We start from the raw sequence: 26,988 nt of genomic DNA, 5'->3' as shown, positions 1-26,988 counted from the left end.
TTTGTAGTGAGGTGGATGGACCTAGAGTCTGTCATACAGAGTGAAGTAAGTCAGAAAGAGAAAAACAAATACCATATGCTAACACATATATATAGAATCTAAAAAAAAAAAAAAAAGGTACTAATGAACCTAGTTGCAAGGCAGGAATAAAGAGGTAGACATAGAGAATGGACTTGATGACATGGGGTGGGAGGGCGAAGCTGGGGTGAAATGAGAGTGGCATCGACATATATACCGAATGTAAAATAGTTGGCTGGTGGGAAGCAGCAGCATAGCACAGGGAGATCCGCTTATTGCTTTGCGATGACTTAGAGGGGTGGGATAGGGAGGATGGGAGGCTCAAGAGAGAGGGGATACGGGGACATGTGTATGCATGTGGCTGATTCGCTTTGTTGTGCAACAGAAACTAACACGGTATTGTGAAGCAATTATACTCCAATAAAGTTCTATTTAAAAAAAAGAAAAGAAACATAGCCTAATCTCATCACACTGGCTAACAAATTACATGTGGAAGAGGGATGTCATTCACTCACACCCTTTTCTAAGGGAAATGCCCCACCTAGGGCCCCTCTTGGGTACCCACTTTTGGGTCACATGACCATCAGGGACCAGAGGACCCTGGGGAAGTTAATTCATAGACTTGCCAGAATGCTGTGACATGGCACACAGAGAGCTCGGCCAGTCTGGTTTTGCCTCTTGGGAATGTGATCTGGGAACTATTGAGAATCTGGGAGGGGGACAGGTCGCTGCTGTGGCTGACAGCCACTGGGCGGAGTTAGAGTAGGGGTGCCTGGGGAACTCGTGGCTGTGCAGGTCAGATGGTGGGGAGGGTGCAGGGAAGAAAACAGGCGGCACTGTGGTGTACCTGCTTCACTGCTCCAGCCGGCCATAGTGGGTGAGCACCCACTGTACGTCAGGCACTCTGGCCGGCGCTGGTGATCGAGCAGGGAACAAAGCAGACACACGTCCCAGCCCCTGCGGAGCTGACATTCACCTGGGGGAGACATAAAATAACCAAGGAAAGAAGAAATGTTTACATTAGTGACAAGCGCTGGGGAGGTTTAGAAACAATGCAGGGAAAATAAGGAGGAAGAATAGATGAAATAAGATCGGTAAAATTTAGACATCTGATTGATGATGGATAGATGGGGGTTCATTATACTATTTTTGAGGATGTTTAAAATTTTTTCATAACCCCCAAATTTTAAAAGAATGCAGGTACATTGGACAGGAAGTATCAGGGTCAGGGGAGGCCTCACTGAGAAGATGACATGTGAGCAAAGACCTGAAAGAAGTGATAGCAGGTAACAGGGGCTGAGCGTTCCAAGCAGAGGGAATAGCAAGTGCAAGATCCCTGAGGCAGGAGCGTTCCCGGGGTGTGGAAGATCACAAGGCGGGCAGCGTGGCTCCAACAGAGTGACTGAGGGGGAAGCAGTGGGTGAGGGAGGGCATGAGAGTCACATTGGGTCCGTGGTCGCAGTAGTAACTCTGTCTTCACTCTGAGTGAGATGGGGAGTCACTGGAGCATTTTCAGCAGAGGGATGACGTCATCTGACACAGGTTTTAGCAGATCTTGGAAGGTTTTGGGGTGAAGATCCATTCATTCTTCCCTCTGGAGTCCACTGAGTGTCCTTGAAGCCAGGACCACACCTCAGCACTTCCACGACCTAGCTCTATTATAGTCCCTGTTCTCGGATGGCCTTGGAACTCCACTTCTTTTTTATTTTTCAAGTATTCCCATAATAAATCTCCTTTATTTGACCTCACTTCAGTGGGTATCTTTCCCTCAAATTGAAACAGACCACAAGGACAGCCGCTTTTTCTTCTGTGGCTGCCGCTCTTGGAGAGCAGACAGGTGTGCAGCAGGACCACTTGGGCTGTCCTTCACCTCCGTTCAGGAGGTGAGGGGAGAAGGTCCCAGCTCCGGAGGTGAGGGGACAATACCGCAAAGTCTAGTCAAGACAACACGTCTCTCTGATTTCATAAGCCCTCAGGTGGTCTAAATTTCGATGGTATTTCCATTTGGAAACTTTAAGACAAAAAGTACACTTGAACCCAAACCAAATTTAGATCGCTTTGTTTTAGAATCTCATGTTATGAAAAATAATAAAATCCTAAGACATTCCCTCTGCTCCTCAAGTACTGAAATGTGAACTTCTACCCAGAAGTTAAGAGGTATAATCAACTGAGTAAAGGTGGCCGTTAAGGAGAAGAGTTTTTAATTATTATTCTCTGCTGCATTTGGTGGTTAAATAAGGCGCCTTTCTTTAGAGTCTTATTTTGCTTGGCATTTATCATGTCAATAAGGCTGAAGAACTACTATCTAAAAATAGCACCTAGCGCTGAGTCTGTCAGGTTTCCAAGCCCTCTGGTCTCTGAAGCCAGCTTCTCTCTTCACTCCCACCTAAAACTCAAAAAACCACCTGCATTGCTTTCATGTGGGCCTTGCCCACACACAACTCCACCAAATCCAGGCTCACACTTGGGAATGTGCTGCACGTGACCTCCTCACCTGAGAATGTCACAAAACCTGTTTGCTAGAGAGCTCGCACGCTCTTACTAATGAATGAACAAGTGTGAGCTGGACAGCTTCTTCTAATGACATTATTTGCCTGTAGAATTCTTTTGTCCTCAGGATGGATGAGACAAATGCTACACTTTTTTTTTTCCATTATAAAAATTTTACTGAGAAAGGGAAGTTTTTTTAAAAGATTTTTTTTTAATCCACTGGACTCTTTTTACCTTGTGATAGAAAGACCCGTCCCGGCATCGAGGCTCATAGCATGTCTGTAGTGTTTATATTTGGTACTGTGTATTTCCCTCACTGCTGTTATCTGTAATCATTTACTATCTCTTAACTACATCTCCCCCATGAGATTGGACAATTTTATCAACCTTATTTTACAGAGAACTGGTGGGATCAAATGCTTTACCACCATCATATGGGTGCAGGGTAGCGTCAGAATTAGACAGGGCGCCACTCAGCGCCCTGCCCTTGGGCTGGGAACCAGCATGGCTAAGTCCTTGTACACGTGTGGTCCCAGGCAACCTAGCGTGGATGTTGTTCCTTGATCAGCATTATGTGCTTCTCTAGAATATGATAGGAACATAGGGAGAAGAGGGCTCTCGCCTATCCTGTAGGCATGTTCTATTTTTTTCTTTGACTCAGCTTAAACACCCACACTTAGGGAGGCAAAATTGCAGGACAGTCCCCAAAAGTGAGGGCTTCTTTGTGGCAAGGGCATTCTTTCTTCCATTCAAGAGGGTATTTAGAGGGGCTCTGGGAGAGATTATTCTCCTGATTTTTTTTTGGCTGCCTTGGGGCTTAGTTGCTGCACGCGGGCTTTCTCTAGTTGTGGTGAGTGGGGGCTACCCTTCGTTGCGGTGCATGGGCTTCTCGTTGCGGTGGCTTTTCTTGTTGCAGAGCACCGGCTCTAGGCGCATGGGCTTCAGTAGTTGCGGCACACAGGCTCAGTAGTTGTGGTTCACGGGCTCTAGAGCACAGGCTCAGTAGTTGTGGCGCACGGGCTTAGTTGCTCCTCAGCATGTGGGATCTTCCTGGACCAGGGCTCAAACCCATGTCTCCTGCATTGGCAGGTGGATTCTTAACCACCGTGCCACTAGGGAAGTCCCTGTTCTCCTGATTCTGCAGCAAGTTTAGCTCCAGAAGAATGGCCTAGGTATTGAGAATGGCTCAAATGTGACTTTGCCCCTATCTTTCATTCCATCTGAAGTACATAAATTATAATAATCTCAGTTTATTACTATGAGCAGGGAAACAATGAGAACTAACAGCCTATTCAGAGCTGCCAAAACCTTTCCCAAGAAGCAAACTGGTTCTCAAAGGATGGTCAGCTAATAACACGTTCTGTAAATACCTGCCACTTTATTAATATACCAAAAGCCAAATTAATTTGTCCCATTAAGGTCACCCACAGCTTGAACCCGATTATCTTCATTGTGGTGTGGTTTTTTAATTCAAAACAATGATGGAGATCATTTTCTTCTGACTCCTTATGGGAGTATTATTGTCATTTTACTTCCTGAATTAGCTGCTGTAACAAGTAGACCAAACCTTTTTCATGGTTGACATAACAGGAATTTATTTCTCCGTCACTTCCGGCATGGCAGGTGGCTTTCCTCCATTTGATGATCCTGAGACCCAGGACTCTTTTATCTCCCGATATCCCCTGGGCCTTAGCGTTATCCACATCAAGCTGGCAGAAGGGTAAGGAGGATATGAAAAAGGTACACCCACTTCTTAAAGCCTTGACCTAGAAGGACAGAAGTTGTTTCTGCTTATATTCTTTAGTGAGAACCAGCCACATGGCCACACTTAGAGGCAAACAAAGCTGGGAAATGTGGTCCCCGGCTGGGCAGCCAATATTCAGTGATAACTCTATACCGTGAAAGGGGGGAGTAAAATGTTGGAGGACATGTAGCCATCTCTGTCCCATTTCCTTCAGTAATCAAAGTAATCAATGTGGATAATTTTCTGTGGTACTTTCAAACTGGGTGCCACTTTAGATGCCCACATTTTACATTCTGCCTCTTATACAAAATCTTCAAGTGTCCATGAGGGCAAGCGCCACTGGTGTATACCTATTGTGTGTGAATTCAGGCCTGTCGGGGCCTGCCCAGAAGGCTGGAAGGAATTCTGTTTGCATGAGATCTGGATGAGCTTCAAGGAGAGACAGTGTGTGGCTGAGCTAGGCATGAAAATAGGAATCCCTTACCTTGCCAGACGGTGAAGTGGATGAGGAAGGAACCACTATGAGAGAAGATGATGGACTGAAACTTCTAGGTCTGCAGATTCTGAAAGGAAGGGTGGGGATGGCTGTACAGGATGGAAATAGAGGGAGATGATTAAGGACAGCACTATTGCCTCCTCCTGCTATTGAGGATCAAACCTCCTACTCAGCTTCCTCTTCACACATGACTTTACTCTTCCACCGTCTTCAACATATAACTTCATTCTTCTAGGAAACACTTGGCCAGGGAGATAAGAGAACAGATAACTATATTGATCATTGTAGGAACTTCCTGCAAGACCTATCTATTCTTTAATTAAAAAAAGCATCCCATGACAGTTTATACCCTAAGACTCTTTGTCTCTTGCCTCAAAATCCTTGCTTTGTTTTGTCCACCAATCCTAAATTGTATCATGATTCTTCCTCAGTCTTGACCATACCCCTACTTTGAAACACCTGTCTTAAGCCAGACTTCAAAATCTCAGTAAATCTATCTCCTTAGGCCTTCCTGCTCAGAGACGCTACTAAGACTCTGAGGAAAAGTGCTCTCCTTTCCTGCTGTAAGCAATACACTCAGCTTATGTTTGTTTTTGTGATATTTTGTGTAGCCAGCATTCCACAATATCTCCTGGTCTGGAGGATTTGTGCCAACTTCCGAAGGGAAGGGGAACTGTAATAAAATAAAAATTGTACTCACATGAAAAAGTGGTCCCATTGGCAGCTCCAAGCCACTGAGTAGGCCCAACGGTCTCCTATTTTGGCTTACAAAAGGTCTTTTTAAAAATGGTGGGAAATGGACCTCACCCCTAGACTGTGATTCAGAAAAAGACTGTGATTCAGAGAAACACAACAAGGTAATTAGAGGAGCTACAGGACAGCCAGGAGGCAGTGGTCCTTGCAGGGGGACTCTTGAAGGTAGAGAGTGGCAGAAGGTAGGAGAAAAGTAAGTGCTTCCTGAAAGCACACTCAAGACATCTCAGGGGCTCTTGAACAGGCAGCGATCATGATTTCATGAATGGGACTCTTAGCCTAGATCCTAGTTACTTTTCTCTATGCAGTGCTCCCCAAGCCTGGGGATGCGTGGCTGGGCATGGAAGGCTGGCATCTAGGAGACCTGGTTGTAAGAGTAGAGTCCCCTGTGATCTGGGCCATGGGGAGAAAATGGAGGAAGGGAAGGGAAGACTGTGATACCCAAATAGGAAGGAGTTGGGAACACAGGAGAACAGTCTACCAGGAAAGAAGCTGCTTTTTTCTTGATGAGCTGAGATTTTATGAGCCCTGAGGACCCCTCCCACAATAGGATTGTGGACCAACATCCAATTCTGGGCTGGGTTAGGAATGGAGGAAAGAAAATGTGGAGGATTTATAATCTCAGCAGGGTAAAGATTTGCATTAAATGCCTCTGATAAAAACTGCACTTTCCCTGAGAAAATTATCAGGCCATCAGTCATTCACACTATAAGCTAAATTAGTGAATCAGCTACTTTCCTTCTGATATTTACAAAAGGAGGGAGAAAATTCAAGTTTGTATGAGGATAGGGGAGTAGGGTGGTAGAAGGGTGTGTGGGGAAGGAGATGGAAAGGTTGTGTAGAGCTCCACACACTTCAGAAGAAGTCAGGTGTGACAGGATGTTGTAATGGGGCCCTGAAGCCAGAGGAAGTAGTGTGACATTCAACATGTGTGTGTGGGATGTTCACAGATGAGAAAGGGACCAAACAATCCTACTTGCAAATTTATTTTCTAGGCCAGAAATCCTACACCTTTCATCTAGTATTGGCTAGAGTGTTTAATTTTTAAGGTGGGAATATTTGTTTAGCACTGAGCTGAATACCTGAAAAATGAACATTTTATTTTAACGTCAGTTAGGAAAAGAAATCTTAAGAATAAAATCGAGAAACCTCAAAGATCTGAGATTTATCTGTAAGGACAGCAGCGCTTTTTTTCTTTAAGTGGAATAGATTATCTGCTTGGGAATGTGAAGCCTCTTCACTCTCCAACCCAACTGCTGAGAAAGCTACATTGAAAATGGAGAAGCTGAGTTTGTCCTTGGAGAGTCCTTATGATGTGCAGCTGAGCTTTTGGTTAAATGTTTTGAGACCTGGTGAGAACCGTAAACTCCCCTTTCTCCTAGTTTCTCTCCTGTAAAACAGAGAAAAATAAAAACAAGGGTGAGAGGGTTATTTCACTTGGAGAAGATCCCAGGAAGGAACAAGTAATTCATCAGGTGGAGCAGATGTGGTCCAGAAAAAAAGATTAGCCAGAGAAAATCCATCTGAAGAGCCGGATCTTTGTTGATAGCTGGCCTGAAGGACACCCCAGGATTCCTTTACCCTCTGAAAGTGACACATCATCACCTGCATCATCAGCCTCTTTACAGTAAAAATCTCTTTACTTACCAAATATATATAGAAAATAGAAAATTTTGCATTAAAAAATAACATTTATTGAACTTACCTTTAATATAGAGAAGTATGAAGAGATAAACAAAAGGTTAGGCTATAATCTCACTTTTGATAGAACAGATCAATGAACAAACCTATCCATGGTCACAAAATACAAATATACAGAAAGGCCTAATTTATGATTTATTTATTCAGTTCCTGATTGATGGACACATTCTATATGTCCTCCCTCCCCCAACTTCTTTTTTTTTTTTTTTGGTATTATAAATTTTGCTGCTATGAATATCCTTGTATGAACATCTTGGTGAACTTTCATTCAGATACCCAGAGGGCAAGTTCCTAGCACTAAGAAGTTAAGGGAAATGTATAAGAATCATGACAGGTCATAGCTACCCTTTATTGAACAACTACTTTGAGCTGAGAAAAATTCTAGATATTACTTTTAATCCTCACAATAACCTTGCAAGGTCTTTATTTGTGGTCACAGGGGAGGGTGATCTGAAATTCAGGCAGGAGGAGGGTCCTGTCTTAGCTAACAGAGCTGCCAGTGGCAGAGCTGGAATTCAGTCCCGAGTCCTTCTGACTTGGAACTGACATGGCCATCTAAAGGTTACAAATAACATTCAAGAGGAGATCATCAAACTTTGTCAAAGGCCTTGACAATCTACTAGCCTAAAGCTTTCAATTTCAGATGTGGCAGGGAGACTTCAAGCTTAGTGTTTTGCCAAAGGCCACGGAGCTAGGTTGGACCCAGGACCTGCCTTCCAGGCCAAAGCCCTTTCAAGTTCACTAGTGGGTTTGCATGTTTGGGGCCACAGATGCTCTTCTTCTAAGGAAAAGCATAGAAATTCAGAGCTGCTCTGTTTGAATGGAAGAAGGCCCAGCGCCTGTCTCTCCTTTGTTCTCCACCTATTCTGTCTCTGTCTCGGCACCTCTGGGGAGCACGGTTTGAAAACCACTGGTCTATATCACAGCTGCCTTCTGTGGGCAAAGTCAATAATCCTTGTTGTACTGGACAAGCTCCAAAGCTCTGACTTGATCCTCCAAATGGCTGTGTAGGGCCTGGGGGGCCACCCTTCGTGCTGCAGTTCCCTTGGCCTCGTCCTCCTGCCTTGGGGAGGCCTTGTGACGGGCCTGTCCGTGCTTCTTGCTCTTGGACAGGCTATTTCAGATGTATTTAGGACTCTGGGGTTGTAAAAACCCACTATTACTAATCCTAGAAAAAGAGAGGAAAAGTATAAGAAGAAATAATCCAAACATTTTAAAATGTGAAACTGTCTTCTTCTGCCTGGGGTGGCGTCAGTGGAGAAGTACAGCTGCTAAGCTGACAAGTGCGATAAGCATTCTTGGGCCGGATGCACCATGAGAAGATGGGTAAAAACACCAGGAGCCGTGCATCTATAAAAGAAGACAAACAGGAAATTTGATGTGAATCATCAGAAAGCAGACTGTGCAAAGAGGGGCCGTGCGGCTTCATCAGAGATGAAATGCATGGTGCTGTGTTGTTTAGGGCAGCGGACGGGAGAAAGCACATTCGCCAGGTCTAAGATAGAGATGTGGGGCGGCTGGGTTGACCTAAGCTGAAATGAACAGATTCCGCTGCTGGAGGTGGGACAGTTTAGGAAATTGAAAATGAACTTCAGCTTTGGGCACTGTGAGATGAGGCCATATTGATGCATCAGTAACGTCAGGTGTTCTGTGTCTGAGGTGCTGTAAAAACCTTCAGCAGACCATGCGGCCTCAGCTCATTTTCTGGTCATTTATCCACCAGTTTCTGTCACCTGCCACTGTGGGAGCTGGGAGGCAGTTAGCCTTTTCATCCTTGTTGGCAGGTGCAGAGTAATCAGAGTTACACAAAGTTAAGCAGGGTTCTGATCAGAAAGACCACCATCTGATGTGGGTGAAGCTGCCTGCGCTCCTGGGCCCTGTGTGCGGGTCCCGTGGGCCCTAGTCTTCTACCCTAACTGGCTTCCCACACGTGTCGGAGGTAAGGGGGAAAGGTGGGAACAGGTCGTCTAGGACTGTGACGCTGTCTGAAAGCTGGAGCGCCCTGAACACTGAGAGAGGCCAGGGTTCCTTTCTTCCAAAATGGAATTCTGGAGGCAACACTGCCTCTGGCTCGCACCAGCTCGCCGTCCCAGCCTCAGAACTGACAGCTTTTGCAGGCCCATGGATGAAAGCTTGTGATGCCGGTGAGAAGAGCTCCAGGTGGTTCTGAAGATGTTCAAGTCATTTCCCATGAGGACATTAACAAATGCTGCAGGCTGAAACGAAGGCAGAGAGGGAAAGTGTGGTAGAAAGAGTCCTGGACTTGGGCTCTGGAGAGGGGGCTTCAAGGGCCCCTCCTGCCACTGGGCTCTTGGGCTTCACTTTTTGTCTCTTTCCTCTCCTGTTATATAAAGAGGCTAGACCAGGACATGAGTGAGGCCATTCCCACCAACCCTGGTGGCAGGACACTGTCTCCCGACTGCTCCCCCATACTCGGTCTCTCTCCTCTCCCAGCCACCTCATGTAGTCCTAAATCTAACACTGAGTGTCTGCTATGGCACTATGCATAGTGCTTAACAGATATGAACTCACTCAATCCTCATACAATCGAATAGGATAAATACTATTTTTTCTACCTTACAAATGAAGGAACTGAGGCACAGAGAAATTATGTAACCAGTTCAGGGTCAGACAGGTCGGCAGTGGCCAAGCCAGAACTGAAACATTATACTGCCTCTAAAGCTGGGGTCCCCAACCCCTGGGCCATGGACCGGTACCGGTCTGTTAGGTACCAGCCTGTTAGGAACCGGGCCGCACAGCAAGAGGTAAGTGGCAGGCGAGTGGGCGAAGCTTCATCTGCCACTCCCCCATCGCTGGCGTTACCGCCTGAACCATCAGTCGCATAATCACTTGAACTATCCCCCCACCGGCCCGTCCTGTGGAAAAATTGTCTTCCACAAAACCAGTCCCTTGTGCCAAAAAGGTTGGAGACCGCTGCTCTAAAGTGTACGGTCATTCAAAAATGGGCAAAGGACTTGAATAGACATTTCACCAAAGAAGATATACAAATGGCCAACAGGCACATGAAAAGATGTTCAGCATCACTAATCATTAGGAAGATGCAAATCAAAACCACAATTAGATACCACTTTAGACCCATTAGAATGGCCATCATCAAAAAAGCATAGAAAATTATAAGTGTTGGTGAGGATGTGGAGAAATTGGAATCCTTGTGCTTTGCTGGTGGGAATATAAAGTGGTGTAGCTGCTGTGGAAACCAGTTTGGTAGTTCTTCAAAAAGTTAAATACAGAATCACCATATTGATCCAGCAATTCCAATCCTAGGTATACACCCCAAAGAATTGAAATCAGGGACCTAAACAGATACTTGTAGACCAATGTTCATAGTAGCATTACTCACAACAGGCAAAAAAGTGGACACAGCCCAGATATCCATCGACAAATGAATGGATAAACACAATATAGTATATAGTACAATGGAATATTATTCAGCCTTAAAAGGGAATGAGGTTCTGACACATACTGTAACATGGATGTGCCTGGGAGACATTACACAGCATGAAATAAGCCAGACACAAAAGGACAAATATTGTATGATTCCACTTGTATGTGATACCTAGATCAGATGAAGTCACAGAGAAAGTAGATTACAGGTTATAAGGGGCTGGAGGGAGAAGGGGATGGGGAGTTATTGTTTAACGGGTACAGAGTTTCTGTTTGAGATGATAAAAAAAAGTCCCGGAGATGGATAGTGGTGATGGTTGTACAACAATGTGGATATACTAATGGCACTGAGTTGTACACTTAAAAATGATTAAAATGGTAAATTTTATGTTATGTATAGTTTACCATGATAAAGAAAAAAAAGTGTACAGCCAGACTCCTCATCATGATACACATCATGCCCCTCCTGCTCTGGCACTGTTAGTGGTTCCCTTCTTCCCCTCCAACTCAGCTACAGCACCTCAGCCTGGGACAAGAGTGCCAGCTGGGCTGCAGGCGGCCCGCCTCCTCACGAAAGCCACGTTCCTGCTTACTTCCCTGCACCTGCTGTGCTGCTCCCAGCCCCATGGGCTCCCACCTCTGCTCGCAGCCTGCAGGCAGAAGGGTCTAAGCCCCACTCTTCACCAAGAAATCTTTGCCGTCTACATCAGTGCTTTGGGCTATATCTTTTAGGAATTTCCCTAAGAGTTGGAGTCTGTGCTACGATCTTAATGCTGAATTATACATTGTCTTGTAGCAGTGTCCGCCTGTGGAACGACTCTGGGTCACCATCTAGATTTTACTTTGGATCTAGAGTAAAGGACAGAAGTGGAAATGCAGCAAACAATAAAGAAATGCTTCGTGACTTGCCTGGAAACAATAACGCCGCTGATTTTTATGTCAACTCCGGCCTCTATATTGCCTTTGGGATTGGTCTGTGTGGAATGAATTGCAGCTTACAAAGTCAGGACTAAAGAAGGGACCAGTGAACATAAATAGGAGAATCAGGAAAGGAATAATAGGAGTCAGCCAGCCTGCGCTCTGGTTCATGGGTAATGGCCTTCAATTAGAATAGTATCGCTCTTTGAGTAGCAGTTCTAGAAATCTCAGCATCAAGAGAAGCTATAATTGCTTACGGTGTTATCTGCTTTGTTGTCTTGTCATTTTATTTCTTACCCGTTTTATATTCTGGGCACAGAACCAGCTGGGAAGGATACCAACCCGGTGGCGTCAGTAGTGGTGGCTCGCGGCAGGTATGGTCTGTTTAAACCTTGGCTTTTATTTAGGTCCTTCTTCTTGTACATGATGGGTCACTTGGAAAGAAGTGATTCCATTGGGTAGTTGAGGAGGGGAAGGCACAGGAATAGGGGAAGTATTTAAAGCTCACCAATTATGCAGTACTTCACAACCAAATTCAAATTAATTTGAAGCACCTTGGGTAATTTGCTTTTTTCCCTTTTTTACTTCTGTCTGTGTAACGAAGGGCAACGTACTTGCAGGCCCCTGCATCCTGACATACCTGGCCTGGGTGTGACCAAGCAGATTTCCCTGCCGCCGCCGCCTGCAAGTTGCTCCCCCTAAGGTGGAGACGAGAGGCCGTCAGGCCTTCCCCCGCCCGACTCCGAGATGAGGTTGGAGTGTAATGAACAGCGACCTCCAGTGTGCGGTTCAGGATTTGCGCTTGGCTAAGAGCACAGAATGAAAATAGCAGAGATGGGAATTCTTCTGAAATTCCCTGCAAACAAAGGCGAGATAGACCTTTCCTTATTGTTTTCCCTGGTAGAAAAGCTCAGGACTGAAGTTTTGTTACCCTTGCACCGCGCACAACCATCAGTGCTGGAGATGCTACTCAAAACGTTGTCTTTTTATTTCTCCAGCAGATTTCCTCCAAATAGATCACTGGGATTTGTTTTTCTTAAGCCTTATTGGTTGCCTTTAGAGTTCACTCCGGATAGCATCAACCTCTCTGACTGTGGGGTGTGTATGCCAGCTGGAGGGAGGGTTGAACGGGGGAGGTTGGAGTGGGGAGCTCAGAAAGGGGCGACAGGCAGTGTCTATGGGGAAGGTCAGGGGCTCCTGCTCACCCTTCCTTGGTGACAGTGACTCTCATAGGGTGGCCGGCTCTCCACTTCTTCTTCTGGCTATCGGCTATTGAAGACTGCCTTCCCCTGACCTGGTACTTCAATAACAGTAATCGGCCAGAGAGGGTTCCTGCCCTGTCTCTGTCCTCTCCTTGTCTTCTGCCCCTCCCACTCTTCTGAAGCCAGGTTCTGAGTCTCAAGGGCGATGTTTAGGCCAAGTTAGCTCACAGGCTGATGATGGTGTTCATTCCCTCTGAAAAACGGGGCCAAAGGGTGATCTCCAAACTCTGTCAGGAGCCAGGGGGAGGGTCTTCAGAGAAAGGCTAAAATCACAGTTCCTGGCCCATGACTCTGCTGTTTTGTGACGGGAATAGGGATTTGGGGGTGGGGGAGGGAATACATTTTCCTGTAACTTCAGCCCATTGAAGGCTGATACAGTCACCATACACATTTGCAGTAATAACTGGGCTTGCCCTGCTACTGCCTTTTAACAAAACTTCAATGTGGAAATGCTGCATCTTACTGTTGTGTTTAAAGTTGTGAGCACATCACTGTGCTTGGGCTTCCCTGGTTTCATGAGGGCTTCCTCCACCCTACATTTTTAGATCAAGGACCTAAGCAATTGCTTCAGGTGGAAGCCGTCCTTAGAGCTGACAGGCTAGAGCCATAGACTCAGGCCAACCTTGGCCATGTGTTCCCTTAACATCACACTTATATGCCAGGAGTGGGAGTGACAGATGAGGATGAGCCCATGAACAAGGTGAAAAGAAGATGAAGGGAGTGGTGGAAATCACATGACCAGGTAGAGCCAGGGAGGCCTGTGCGGGTACTGGATTGGTTCAGCAAGTTTTCCCAGGTGGCCTGGCTGAACATGTGGCGCAGCTTAGGAACAGGTTTGGGGGCAAGAAGAAGGTCAGGCCAAGAGGGAGGGACACAATGAAGAGGCAAAGTGGGCAGAGCTCCCTGTCCTTGGATACAAAGGATCAACATCTTGGCTCTATCTTTGGTGATGTGGAAAGCTGCTAGAATCCCAGCCCAAAATGGGTAAGAAAAGTAAAATAAGAATGATGATTCAATAAAAAACAATGCCAACAGGGGAAGATAACTCTGGCTGAGGTGGCAAGGGTCAGTGGAGGAGGGTAGTAGATTTAGAGGGAAGAAGTCTGGGGTGGAAGATGGTTCCTATGGGAAATTACCAGTGTCTGTTCTCAGGCTGTGATGGTACAAAAAGAAAGGTAGAAAGGCTAAATATCAAGAGGCAAAAGTGACAACAGGATTTGTGAATGGATTCATAAAGACTGAAAATGAATTAAAGATTTCTCTGAAGTTCTCTGTCACGGAGTTGGCAAAATGGTGTCATTGATGAAGTGGGCACTCAGGAAGGGCCACATTTTTCTGGAGGTGGATGGTGATCTAGGTAAAGATTGTGCCTTGGAAGCAGAGCCCTGCTGGAGAAGGGCTGGGCTCATTTCCGATTCTCACTCTTCCCCCTTCTACACCCCTTTGCCTCTGCCTGGCATAGCTCCATTCATGCGAAATGCGCGTTCACCCAGCAGATGCTAATGGCAGTTTCAGGGCTTCTCTCCTTCCTCAAACCTCCAAACTGCCTTCTGCGTCTCATGCTCCCACCAATTACCTGCCAGAGCAGGAGAAGGCACAGTTGGTTTTGGTTCTCCCATGACTTGTAAGCTCTTCGGGGGAAATGAACCACATCTCATGTGTCCTTTATTTTTCATAGTATATTGCTTGGCATGTCACTGAACACCTAGTGTGTTCTTTATGTGCCTGTGTCACTCAGGGTTCTTCAGAGAAAACACACACACACACACACAAAGAGATTTACTTTAAGAACTGGCTAACATGATTGTAGGGTTCTGGAAAGTCCTAAATCTTTTGGGCAGGCAGCAGGCAGGAAACTCAGGCGGAAGTTGATGTTACAGTCTTGAGGCAGAATTTCTTCTTTGAAAAACCTCAGCTTTTGCTCTTAAGGCCTTCAGCTGATTGGACGAGCCTCACCCACATTATGCAGGGTCATCTCCTTTACTTAAAAGTCAACTATTGTAGATGTTAGCCACATTGACCAAATGCCTTCACAGAAACACCTAGATTAGCATTTGATTAAATAAGTGGGTACCGTAGTCTACCCAAACTGACATATAAAACTAACCATCACAGAGCAGCTGATAATAGAGTCATATTGAGGAGTACAGGCACAGCCCTTTTTTTGCGCTTTGCTTTGCTGTGCTTCACATATACTGCTTTTTTTTTTTTTTTTTACAAATTGGAGGTTTTGGGCAACCCTGTATCGAGCAAGTGTATGGTGCTATTTTTCCAATAACATTTGCTCACTTCATGTCTCTCTCGCATATTTTGGTAATTCTCCCCACATTTCAAACTTTTTCATTATTATTATATATGTTATGGTGATCTGTGATCAGTGATCTTTGATGTTACTACTATGACTTAGCAATAAAGTATTTTTAAGTTAAGGTATGTACATTTTTTAGACATAATGCTATTGCACACTTAAAAGACTACAGGATAGTGTAAACATAACTTTTACATGCACTAGAAAACCAAGAAATCTGAGGTCTACCTACAATTTGTTGTACAGTATTCAACAAGGTGGAGTCTTCAGAATAAGAATGGAGAAAGTCACTGAGGGAACTTGATAAGAAGCAGCGAATCTCCAGGGTGTGCAGAATGGAAGCCACGTGGTGCTTCTGGGCCAGCTGGTTGTCAAGAAGTTTGCAAATCAGGAGGAGCTTGAAGATTCTGGGTTTTTTGAGGGTTAAAAGGAAGAGAGGAGGAGATCACTCTTAGAAGGTACTATGCAAAGAAAGGACTGGGGTGGGGTTGGGGGAGAGATGGGGAGAGAGAGAAAGGGAGAGGGGGAGAGAGAGAAAGAGAGAGAGAGAGAGAGAGAAGGAAGGGGAAGGAAGGAAGGAGAGAAGAAAGGGAAGGGAGATGGGGGAAAAGAGAGAGGAGGAGGAGGGGGAGGAGAAGGGGAGAGAAGAGAGAGAGACCTAGAGTTTTAAAATCCCAAGTCATTGTTTGTTGTCTATGGTTAAATGAAACTGAGGTAAATTTAAGTGGCTTCAAAATTAGAAAGAAATTTTGTTTTCTTTTCAGGCAATAGGAAGAAACTAATGAGAGACTTTGGAAATGTGAGAATAAAGTCAATAAGAATCTAAGAAAGGCAAAGCAGATGCCTCTAGTGAAGAGAGAGGGTTTTTGACAGATTTTCAGATGACAAAAGGCCAATTTTTATCTGGAAATCGGTTAATTTCAAATAAATTTGTGTAGGTAAGACCTTGAGGGAGTTAAAAAACAGCAACAAACAAATAGAAAAGCCAAACAAAACAGCTTACAGCAGAAATCCAGATACTTGCTGCAAAACAATTAGTATTAGCATTGCTGGAGCATTCCCGAAATAGATGCGCTTCACCATCAGCCTTCTGTGAACTCGAGCAAAAAGGCATCATTACCCAAATTACATGCCAGGAGAAGGGGCTTCTGCACCGAGATGAACTTGTGAAAAGAACGTTTAAACCAAAAGCAATTTTGCCTATCTGTAATTTGCGCTATTCCCTTTGCTATCATTAAAGATATTTATTCTTGAGCAAATTTCTCACTCTCAATCTGATTTCTTCTTTTTCTTAATCCAGCCATGAAGTCATAAAATCCCCTGTTTGGGACAATATGATTTGCTGCCATGGAAACAATTACAATATCATAAATGTATCTTGCCCCATGAGATCAAAGAGGAAAAGCAATGATACTAATATTTTGCAGTTCAGTAGTGCCACTGGTCCAGCAGTCACTGGCTGGTAAATATCATCGATTTGCAGATGGGGAAAACTGAAGCCACAAGCTCTCATGTTTTGGTCTAAAGCTCTTGAATTTTAGACTGTGGCAAGAATGTCCAGATCTTTCTAATTCCCACTCAGAGAAGCAGCTAAGGGGCCAGACTCTTGGTCTCCATGTCTCTTTTTTGTTTTTTTTTAATTTATTTATTTAATTTATTTGTTTTTGGCTGCGTTGGGTCTTCGTTGCTGTGCGTGGGCTTTCTCTAGTTGCTGCGAGGGGGCTACTCTTTGTTGTGCGTGGGCTTCTCATTGCAGTGGCTTCTCTTGTTGCGGAGCATGGGCTCTAGGCGCGTGGGCTTCAGTAGTTGTGGCACGCAGGCTCAGTAGTTGTGGCGCATGGGCTTAGTTGCTCTGCGGCATGTGGGATCTTCCCGGACCAGGACTCGAACCCGTGTCCCCTGCATTGGCAGGAGGATTCTTAACCACTGCGCCACCAGGGAAGTCCTCCGTGTCTCTTTTTGGATGAGGATGGAGAGCCAGCTCCCTTCCCAGTGCCTGTACTTCACCAACAATTCCTAATTATGAGAGTATTTGATGGAATCTAGTTTGATAAAATATACAAACAAAAAGTCTTTAGCAATTGCCACAGTAGTGAAAACATTTATATACATAGGAATAGGAAAGAGATTCTGGAAGTGCATTAAAAAGTAAGCACTCATATCCAGTCCAGCCTTGGCCTGACACCCACCCCCCCCCACCCCCCCCCGCTCCAGTCTCACCTAGGTGCTCGTTCTCTTGGCTCCTGGCCATCGGTGGATTTACCTAGAAGCTAATGGCACTTGAACTCCAGGGCCCTTCACATGTACAGATCCTTTCAAGGCTCTGGGAAGGGCCCTAGCATTGTGTTCACTGGACAGACTTTAAAAAGATCTACACTCTTATTTCCTCTGTGTTGAGTATTGTTGGAGTGGCCTTTTGGGTTCCTGGTAAAAGAAAGTGAGGTAGGGATGCATTTGGATTAAGTGGTTTGCATTCACTTCTGTTTATGGTTAAGTTATTGCTGGCCATTTCTGAGCAGCGGTGGCTTCCAGGAATACTCTTATTGCCCACTTTCCCCAACCCCCATGCGTGGTGTGAAGTATTAATAAGTCTGAACCAGGTTCCTGGAACCAGGCATTGTTGGCCTTCTTTCTACATGGAGCAATGTGCATGATGCAATAATTTATCTTTTATTTTGGAGGGGACGCCGTGGCATTCTTCAGATTACTGGAGACCTAAAATTTTTACTGATGTGGTGGATTCCTGAATCTTCATAGGGTTTATCTCCCACCCTCCAGAGTGCATGTGGCTTAGCCAGGCCTGCAACACATTAGCCACTTCTTGCCCATCCAATCTAATTAGCATGATGTTGTTAGTATAATGGATCAATGTGATATTTTGTGGGATGTCTAACCACTCCAGGCTTTTATTTTGGACTATATTACGACAGCAGGTGGGAGAGTTAATCTAGCCCTCAGACCAGAGTATAAATATACACTGTTATCTGTTTCTGGTCCTCTTTTTTGTATTTGCCAGCTCAGTGGCTACATTCCATGTAACCAAGGCCATGTTCATCTAGTCCAACAAATATACCACATCTGGTACAGCAGCTGCATTTGGGCTTGGTTGAGTGGTACCATCTACTGTCATCCTTCAGGACCTGTCTGGTTTTTGCAGAGGCCAGACTGGTGAAGTAAATGGAGGTAAGATGCATCCTTTAGGGTTTTTTTCTGCCATTCCTGCAGGAAGCTTTATTGCTTTTGATTTATTATTTTGAACTGGGTTTGGGAAGAATGCTGTTTCAGAGTTTTCCACTTGGATTTCCCCACAGATCGAGGCATCAATGTGGGTGTATTTGCATTGAATTGTACATTTAGGAACTGTGGGAATGACCATTGGATGGGTCCATGGATTCACTGGACCCACTGTAAGCCAGACCTGGGCCAGGCTACCTCCACTTATTACTTGGAACTGATATGTCCTCACTCTAACAGGAGGGCCATGCTCATGCTTTGAGTCTCCGGTTATCAATATCAAGTCAGATCTTATGTTCAATAGACCTCAGAATGTCTGGGCATTTCCCTTCCTCAGTGTATGTGTGGCAAGTGGTCACACCTCTCTCTAGGGGAGGATTGGAGGAATCATTACTGGGTACACTTGCCATGATGTTGCAGGGTCCTTCGTCCCGGGGACCCAACCTCTCCTTCAGTTATTAGGTTCCAAGTCCACAGAACGTGCTCATATCTGGAAACTGGGCAAGGGATCATGGCTTCTTACTGGTATGATAGCCCCCAGCCTCCTGATCATTTATCCTTGATTTCTTTTTATTTCACATTGAGTAGCATCCTTGCCAGGTACCCATTAATTTTGTCCTAGGGATATTAACCCTTAATAGAGAAGTGTGGGATGCTTCTGAAGTCTCAGAGGGTTCAGAACAATCTAGAATTCCGAGATTTTTGAAGGCTTTAGCCTAACTATCCCAATCCGGTGTATCACTTGGACTAGATGGACTCCAAGGTCCATTTTAACCCTGAAACATCTTTCAAGAATGACGTTTTAGATCTAATTCTAACCTTTCCTCAAGCAGCAGCAAGGCACAGCCTCCGGGGGCAGACCACAAACGTTCGAATTGTGGCTCTGCCATTTAACTAACTGTGGGACCTTGAGCAAGTTACTGAGTATCTCTAAGCCTCGGTTTCCTTATCTGTAAAATGGCAATAACAAAATACCTCCCTCAGAGAAGGAAATGAATCAATCTGTGTAAAGCATTGATAACGATGCCTGGTACATGTTAGGTAGTTTTGTATCAGTATTTGCTATCCCGGCTCCTGCATTCAACAAGCTCATTTTCAGATATGAGCGTTCGTTTCTGCTGCCCCTGTGCCCTGCGTGTACCGCGTGCCGTGTCTACCTTTAGTACAGCGCTCAGCACATTCACTGTGGTGACCGGGGCCTGTCTGGTTTTCCTGCCTCACTTTGAGCTCCTCAAGGGCCCAGGTACGCCTTGTTTCCTCTCCTCTCCTGACACAGTGCAGCCGTTTAGTAAAACTCCTGTGAGTGGATAAGTGAGCTTGCAGTCCAGAAATTGGCCTGTCTTCGGCTGGGTCCTGAAGTGATTTTAGGACCCAGCTTTTTCTCGCCCAGCTGCAGCTGGGTTCTCTGTCAGACGTGCACATCTGCATCCCTTGGTCTGAGAGCATCTGCTTCCCGGCTCCTCTGGCAAACAAATCATCCTTCAGGCACTCGCACGTCCTGAACCCTGCTGCTGTCGTTCCTTTCCCCTATTTACCTGCGCTCTGGCCCCTTGATTGTTTCGGTAGTTGAGAACCACCTGTTCCTACCTCTTTCCTGACCTTCAGGTTATCAGTTAGCTTTTAAAAACCAGCACCTCAAGTTCTCCGCTTTAACCTCCACGCTCCTAAGTTTTTGTTTTTCTCCCCAGGCAAATAACATGAAATCCCTTGTTTCCATTCTGGCTTCTTGTACTGAGACCCCTCACCTAGCTTCTGGCCTCTGGTGGCTGAAACACCCTTGATGTTTCCCATCTCCAAACCTGGGTATTTGATTGGTACTGCCTGACCTCCTAGAGCAGGGATGAAACAGTCATGGCCACTCCCCATCCGTGTTCAGGGCAGACAGAGCTAATCAGTCTCAGCTCTCTTTCCTTCAGGGTGCCCATAAGGTTGCAGATCATGTTCAACTCCCAGCAGCCACTACCAATCAGCATTGGCACATGAGTGCAGTCCTGTTTGCCCTCCCTGAATTAGATCATGGCCCTTGCCCACATGGATCACTTTGCTAGTTTCACCTCTGCCTCTTGGGACTTGACCTTTCTCCTGCCCATTTGACAGATGATGCTACCTACCATTCTTCTTAGTCCCTGGCCCCTACCAGACAGCTCTGGGGCCTGTTGGACTTTAGCTACTAGGACTCTACAGAATCTGGCTCAGTTATGCCTTTTAAGGGTCAAATATGACTCTTGGCCCACAGTCCCTCCACCACCATCATTACTGCGCTGTACCTGGAAGCAGCTTCTCTAACCAAGCGTTTGAAGGAAGCCCAGAGAAATAACAGATCTTTTCTGAAATGTACTAGTTTCTTCTCTGTGCCCATTTATAGGATTTTCTTGGGGACAGAGCCAGGTCTGATTGATTGTGTTTTCCTGAAGATCACTCAGAATTGGGCTTCTGAGTAGGCTCTTTGGGGACCCAACTCTCCCATGCGTTCCTGTGTCCTCCACAAAAAAAATAAAAAGAAATCCATACTCCATCCATCTATCCCTGAGGACAATAGTGCTGATGTGAGTCAGTGAGATTATTGAGCCCTGGTGCTGGGGGTGAAGCTTGTGGTGTGAAAGGCAACAAGTTTAAATACTTTGACTTCCACATAATAGTTTGTTCAGTTTCCCCTTTGGGCTACTTGCCACGTGGTGTCATCTCCTGCCCTGGAAAGGCCAAGCAGAATCAGGTTGGGGCCTGGGGCAGGATGCTACACCCCAGAGCCCAGGCTTTAGGGAGAAATGCGCTCTTTCTCTTTCCACTCTTTGCTGAGGCTGGTCTTCCCTCAGCCCTTCTCGCCATTGCAAGGTCAAGATCAGCATGTTATTGGGAGAAGAGGCCCACAGGGCTGGCCAGTGAACATTTAGCAGCTGCTTAGGCTTCCTAATCTCAAGCATCTCACGTGGCCATTCCCACTGTGGGGTTCCAAGGGAAGCCACATGCCTCACTGAAGAGGTCACAAACTGGCTACAGAGCCCGGGGACCCCTACAGCCCACATGCCCACGTTTAAGAATTGAGGATTTCATGTGAAATTCCAGATTTCTGCTTTCTCCTGAGAAATAAGATGTACCGTCCATGTTGGACCCATCTTATGATGGCACACGTTAGCAAGAGTAAAGTAATGACTCCTCTTTTAGATGATGTCATGGGCTAAACCGTGTCCCCCAAATTCAGATGTTGAAGTGCTAACACCCAGTACCTCAGAATGTGACTATATTTGGAGATAGGGTCTTTAAAGAGGTAATTAATTTAAAATGAGGTCTTTGGGCGGGTCCTAATCCAATATGACTGGTGTCCTTATAAGAAGAGGAGATTAGGACACTGGCAGATACAGAGGAAAGAGCATGTGAATATTCAGACAGCAAAAAGACAGCCATCTACACAGCAAGGAGAGAGGTGTCAGAAGAAACCAAACTTGTCAACTCCTTGATCTTGGACTTCTATCCTCCAGAACTAAGAGAAAATAAATGTCTGTTGTTTAAGCCACCCAGTCTGTGACATTTTGTTATGACAGGCCTAGCAGACTAACACAAATGGGCATGCTCTCCAGTGGGCCACGGTTCCCACCACTCCTCTTCCTGGTCCACTTCAGCCATTTCTATCACCTCTCTGAGCCCTGGAGGCATACTGTCTGTGACCCAAGTCTTACCAGAACAGAGAGAGTGCTTTTTCCTGGTTGCGGGGAGGGGACCTCCATCTACTTCCTTCACATTCTTACAGAGTGGCAGGTTGTGAGATTCTGAATCTGGGCCAAATGTCTATACTTTTCATCTCGATGACGCTTCTAGATACTTAGAATTCATTTATATTCAGAGTGGGTAGCATGATGAAGCTTGATACTTCCTAGACTGAGGGTTCTGGGACTTCCGACCTGGCGTGTGGGGACGTGAGGCTGGCTCTCATACATGCAGTCCCAGGAAATCCAAAAGAAAACACTGAGGCAAAGTCTGAAGCGAGGGCCAAGCAGAGACAACACAAGAAGCTTTAACCTGAGGAGACAAAGTAGCATGCTTGCAAACTAGGGAAGAGGCAGCAGGACAGAGAATGCAGACACAGAACAGAACAGATATGCCCAGAGTGAGGGACTGAGGTGGCAGAGCAGGCCTGAGCTGGAGAGAAGCCATCAGGTTTTGTGTAGGGTGCCTATGGCTGTATCCCTTGTGACGTACGGGAGCTTAGACATCTGGAGGAGAGCCATATTGCTTGCATGCTATGAAAAACCCTCCTTTTGGCTTCTCAGTATAACTTGTACAGGTTTTAGGCCTATACTGGGGAGGCATAAACCAAATTAAAGTGTACAAAGTTCACAGAGGACAGAGATCTCCACTTACTCCAGCACCTGAAGGCCTCACCAATTCACATGCACAGGAATTACAAGGAACTGGCATTGGTGGTGATCACATACACCTATCCACTCTACCATATTGTTTTTTCTGAGAATGTAATATTTTTATTTTGATACCATCTATGTGAGAGGATAAAGAAATGTTTCCTCCTTCTGAGGTTTCTGTGAGGGTAGATTTTGTTTATGCTATTGGAGGAAAAGCAGGGCTTTTGAGTAATATGTTGACTAAAGGCCAGCCTTTACCCCAAGTGGAGCAGACCATGCCAATGCTTGCCCTCATTGTCTTATGTCATGGGTTTACCAGTGCTCATGAAGCATTGTCGGCACCATGTCTTTATTATTTCAACTCTCCACTGTGTATGGAGAGAATAAATCATTTTTAATTGTAGTATAGTTTATTTACAATGTTGTGTTCATTTCTGGTGTACAGCAAAGTGATTCAGTTATACATATATATGTATGTATTCTTTTCCATGATGGTTTATCTCAGGATATTGAATACAGTTCTCTGTGCTATACGGTAGGACCTCTTCTTGTTTATCCATTCTATATATAGTAGTTTGTATCTGCTAATCTCAAACTCCTAATTTATCCCTACCCCACCCTCTTTCTCTCTTTGGTGACCACAACTCTGTTCTCTACGTCTGTGAGTTTGTTTCTGTTCCACAGATAAGTTCATTTGTGTCGTATTTTAGTTTCTATATATAAGTGATATCATATGGGATGTGTCTTTTTCTTTCTGACTTACTTCACTTAAGAGACTAAATCATTTTTGTCCTCTCTGTAAAGTCACTTTAATCACTTAAAGACTCATGGCTTGCCTTCATCTCTCTCCTTAAAAAACAAACATAAGCCATTTTTTTGGTATTTTCTCATAAGACTTTTCTTTCAAAACTTTTATTGTTCTCAATTTCCTCAGAAACTTCTCTGATTGGTCTACATTGGTTTTGAAATTTGGAACTTGAAGAATATACTTAGTATCCCCACCGGGTTTGTACTTAGTGAAGGCCCAATCCAAAGTAATGAACACATGCCTGTTTGACCTTAGAGTAAAATCCCTGCAGCCCAGCCCGACACACCACGGTCTGCTGTTGCCGTGGGGCCCTCTGTGGATTCCAAACCATTTATGACTCATGCTTAGCTGGACAAACAGTCTCAATTCTCTGCTTGCTCCATATTTGTTCATATGAGAAAATATGAACACTGCCACAGGAAGCCGTCATTTTCAGTGCCCTGATACTTCATCAAAAATGTTTTGGTCTGGGACTCCCCTGGTGGCGCAGTGGTAAAGAATCCGCCTGCCAATGCAGGGGACATGGGTTCGAGCCCTGGTCTGGGAAGATCCCACATGCAGCGGAGCAACTAAGCCCTTGCGCCACAACTACTGAAGCCCATGAGCCACAACTACTGAGCCCGCGTGCCCAGAGCCCTGCTCCGCAATGAGAAGCCACCGCAACGAGAAGCCCGCACACTGCCACAGAGAATAGCCCCCACTCACTGCAACTAGAGAAAGCCCATGCGCAGCAACAAAGACCCAACGCAGCCAAAATTAAAAATATAAATAAATAAATGTATTTAAGGAAAAAGAAGTAACCCATGCATATGGTAAAAAAATTCAAAAGGTGTGAGAATACACATTAAAAAGTACGTCTTCAAAAAAAAAAATGTTTTGGTCTGACAACAATCACATCTTCCAAAAATTCGTGATAGAATTCCAAACTACAGAATAAATGTACCAGTTGTCTAACAATCCCCTGGTCACATCTATTTTATGAAATGAAGCATTTACTTCATTAAATAAATATTAAGATATATTGTAAAATTTGAAAAAAAATCACATCTTTTGAGTATATATTAAGTTGGCTAGAGAGGAATATTCACTAATTTATTCATGCTTTCAGTAACTGTTGATGCTCCATTACGTGCAAGCGTATGGAGGATATAACAGAGAATGAGACATGACTTCTCTGGCCTTAAGGAGGAGGCGCCTCCTTTCAAATGGCCATGAATATAATAGAGATTGAGTCTATATTTTCTCCCCTCCTTGGACATCATTCAAATTCAGAATGTTCAATAAAGGTTTTTTCTGAGCATAGTGAACTGACTGCTTCCAATAAACGATCCCTTCTCCATCCTCTCCCGCAAATACAGACCACCACCATGTTTGCTTCTCATCTAATGCATGGGGATTTTTATTTTGTAACTGGGAGCAAGAAAAGAAGATGAGGGAGAATGGAGGAGATACTGTAACATGTGTCCCCACCCAGTCCAAGGAGCAGGTGAGTGCTGTGCTTGGTTGGGGGTGGAGGGTGCATGTCAGGAGCTGGTTGGAACCACTCAGATTGTGGACATAAGCTCAAGTAACAAAGCATGGCCCAGAGGTGAGGGAGAGGGACATTCTCCCAGCCACATTGGGAGTCTCGCACAGTTCTGGAGCTCTGAAGACTGGACATATTGGGACCAGTAGAAAATAATACCCTAGACATGAGCTTTAGGTTTTCATGATAAGTGTGGCCATTTGGAGTGTATGGGAGAGGCTGATTATTGCTAACTTTGCTCCCCTCCTGGGATTCCTAATAAATGCAGGAAACGGGGGTGTGACAACTAGCTTGGAGACTTCATGGGTTGTATTTGACATAAAAGTTGACGATTGCTAGCTACAGTGGGCATTGCAGGTAGAGAGGAATGGGGAGCAGGAAAAAGGGAAGATGCATATTATCTTGAGTTTATGTGACATATCAGCATATTGGGTACTTGATGTATTTTGTCTTACCTTATCCACACAATAACCCTGTGAGATAGAGATCATCATCTTTATTTTCAGATAATTAAAGTGAGACTAAGAGAGGTTAAGTGACTTGACCAAACCAGGATTTGACTATAAGTCTGCTTGGCTCAAATACTATATTCTTTCCATTATATCATTGACTTGTTATTATGAATGGGATTGCCTTTGATACTCTTCTACTGTCGTGTCATATGACCTAAACACATAAACTTGGTCTACTTTGGGAGTGAGGCCTCACTCTCGTTATTTTGAGATGATAATATGACTTGTCATCACGCTCCTCTTATAGAAAACTTCCAAGGAGACAGTGAGAGCGTATGATGCTTTAGTGTACTTCTCTTCTATAATAGAAAAATTGTTCCAAATCTGGTCTGGAGCAGACTTTTCTATGTGACAAAAATCCATAACTTCCTCCTAGAAAAGAAACGCTTATGCAATTTTCTGCTGAATTTTAATGAGATGAAGATTGGGTCTAGGAAATTAGTTACTTACCCACCCAGTTGACTGCAGCTGGTTATCAGAAAATTTCAGAGACCTTTAACCAGGCATTCTTTTTCTTTTGTATCTAACAATGATATTTGCCCCATTCTCTTTGCCTTTTTTTTTTTTTTAAACATCTTTATTGTAGTATAATTGCTTTACAATGGTGTGTTAGTTTCTGCTTTATAACAAAGTGAATCAGTTATACATATACATATGTTCCCATATCTCTTCCCTCTTGCATCTCCCTCCCTCCCACCCTCCCTATCCCACCCCTCTAGGTGGTCACAAAGCACCGAGCTGATCTCCCTGTGCTATGAGGTTGCTTCCCACTAGCTATCTATTTTACATTTGGTAGTGTATATATGTCTATGCCACTCTCTCACCCTGTCACATCTTACCCCTCCCCCTCCCCATATCCTCAAGTCCATTCTCTAGTAGGTCTGTGTCTTTATTCCCGTCTTGCCACTAAGTTCTTCATGACCTTTATTTTCCCTTAGATTCCATATATATGTGTTAGCATACTGTATTTGTTTTTCTCTTTCTGACTTACTTCACTCTGTATGACAGACTCTAACTCCATCCACCTCACTACAAATACCTCCATTTCATTTCTTTTTATGGCTGAGTAATATTCCATTGTATATATGTGCCACATCTTCTTTATCCATTCATCCGATGGTGGACACTTAGGTTGCTTCCATGTCCTGGCTATTGTAAATAGAGCTGCAATGAACATTTTGGTACATGACTCTTTTTGAATTATGGTTTTCTCAGGGTATATGCCCAGTAGTGGGATTGCTGGGTCGTATGATAGTTCTATTTAGAGTAGATCCATGCCTTTAGAGTATCTCTGACTTGGCATACTATGGGCCTTTTTCCCTTGCAAGCATGATTGTAGTGATATTTTGATACTTTCTCATAAATAGATTATCTGAAATTTTTTCTTTAACACAAACAATGGTAACTATTAATGGCATTTATTGAACTCTCACAATATGTTAGGCAAGGTTTTAAGCAC

The sequence above is a fragment of the Balaenoptera ricei genome, chromosome 12 (assembly GCF_028023285.1).
Source record: "Balaenoptera ricei isolate mBalRic1 chromosome 12, mBalRic1.hap2, whole genome shotgun sequence".
NCBI lineage: Eukaryota > Metazoa > Chordata > Mammalia > Artiodactyla > Balaenopteridae > Balaenoptera > Balaenoptera ricei.
This window is presented reverse-complemented; position numbering follows the sequence as displayed.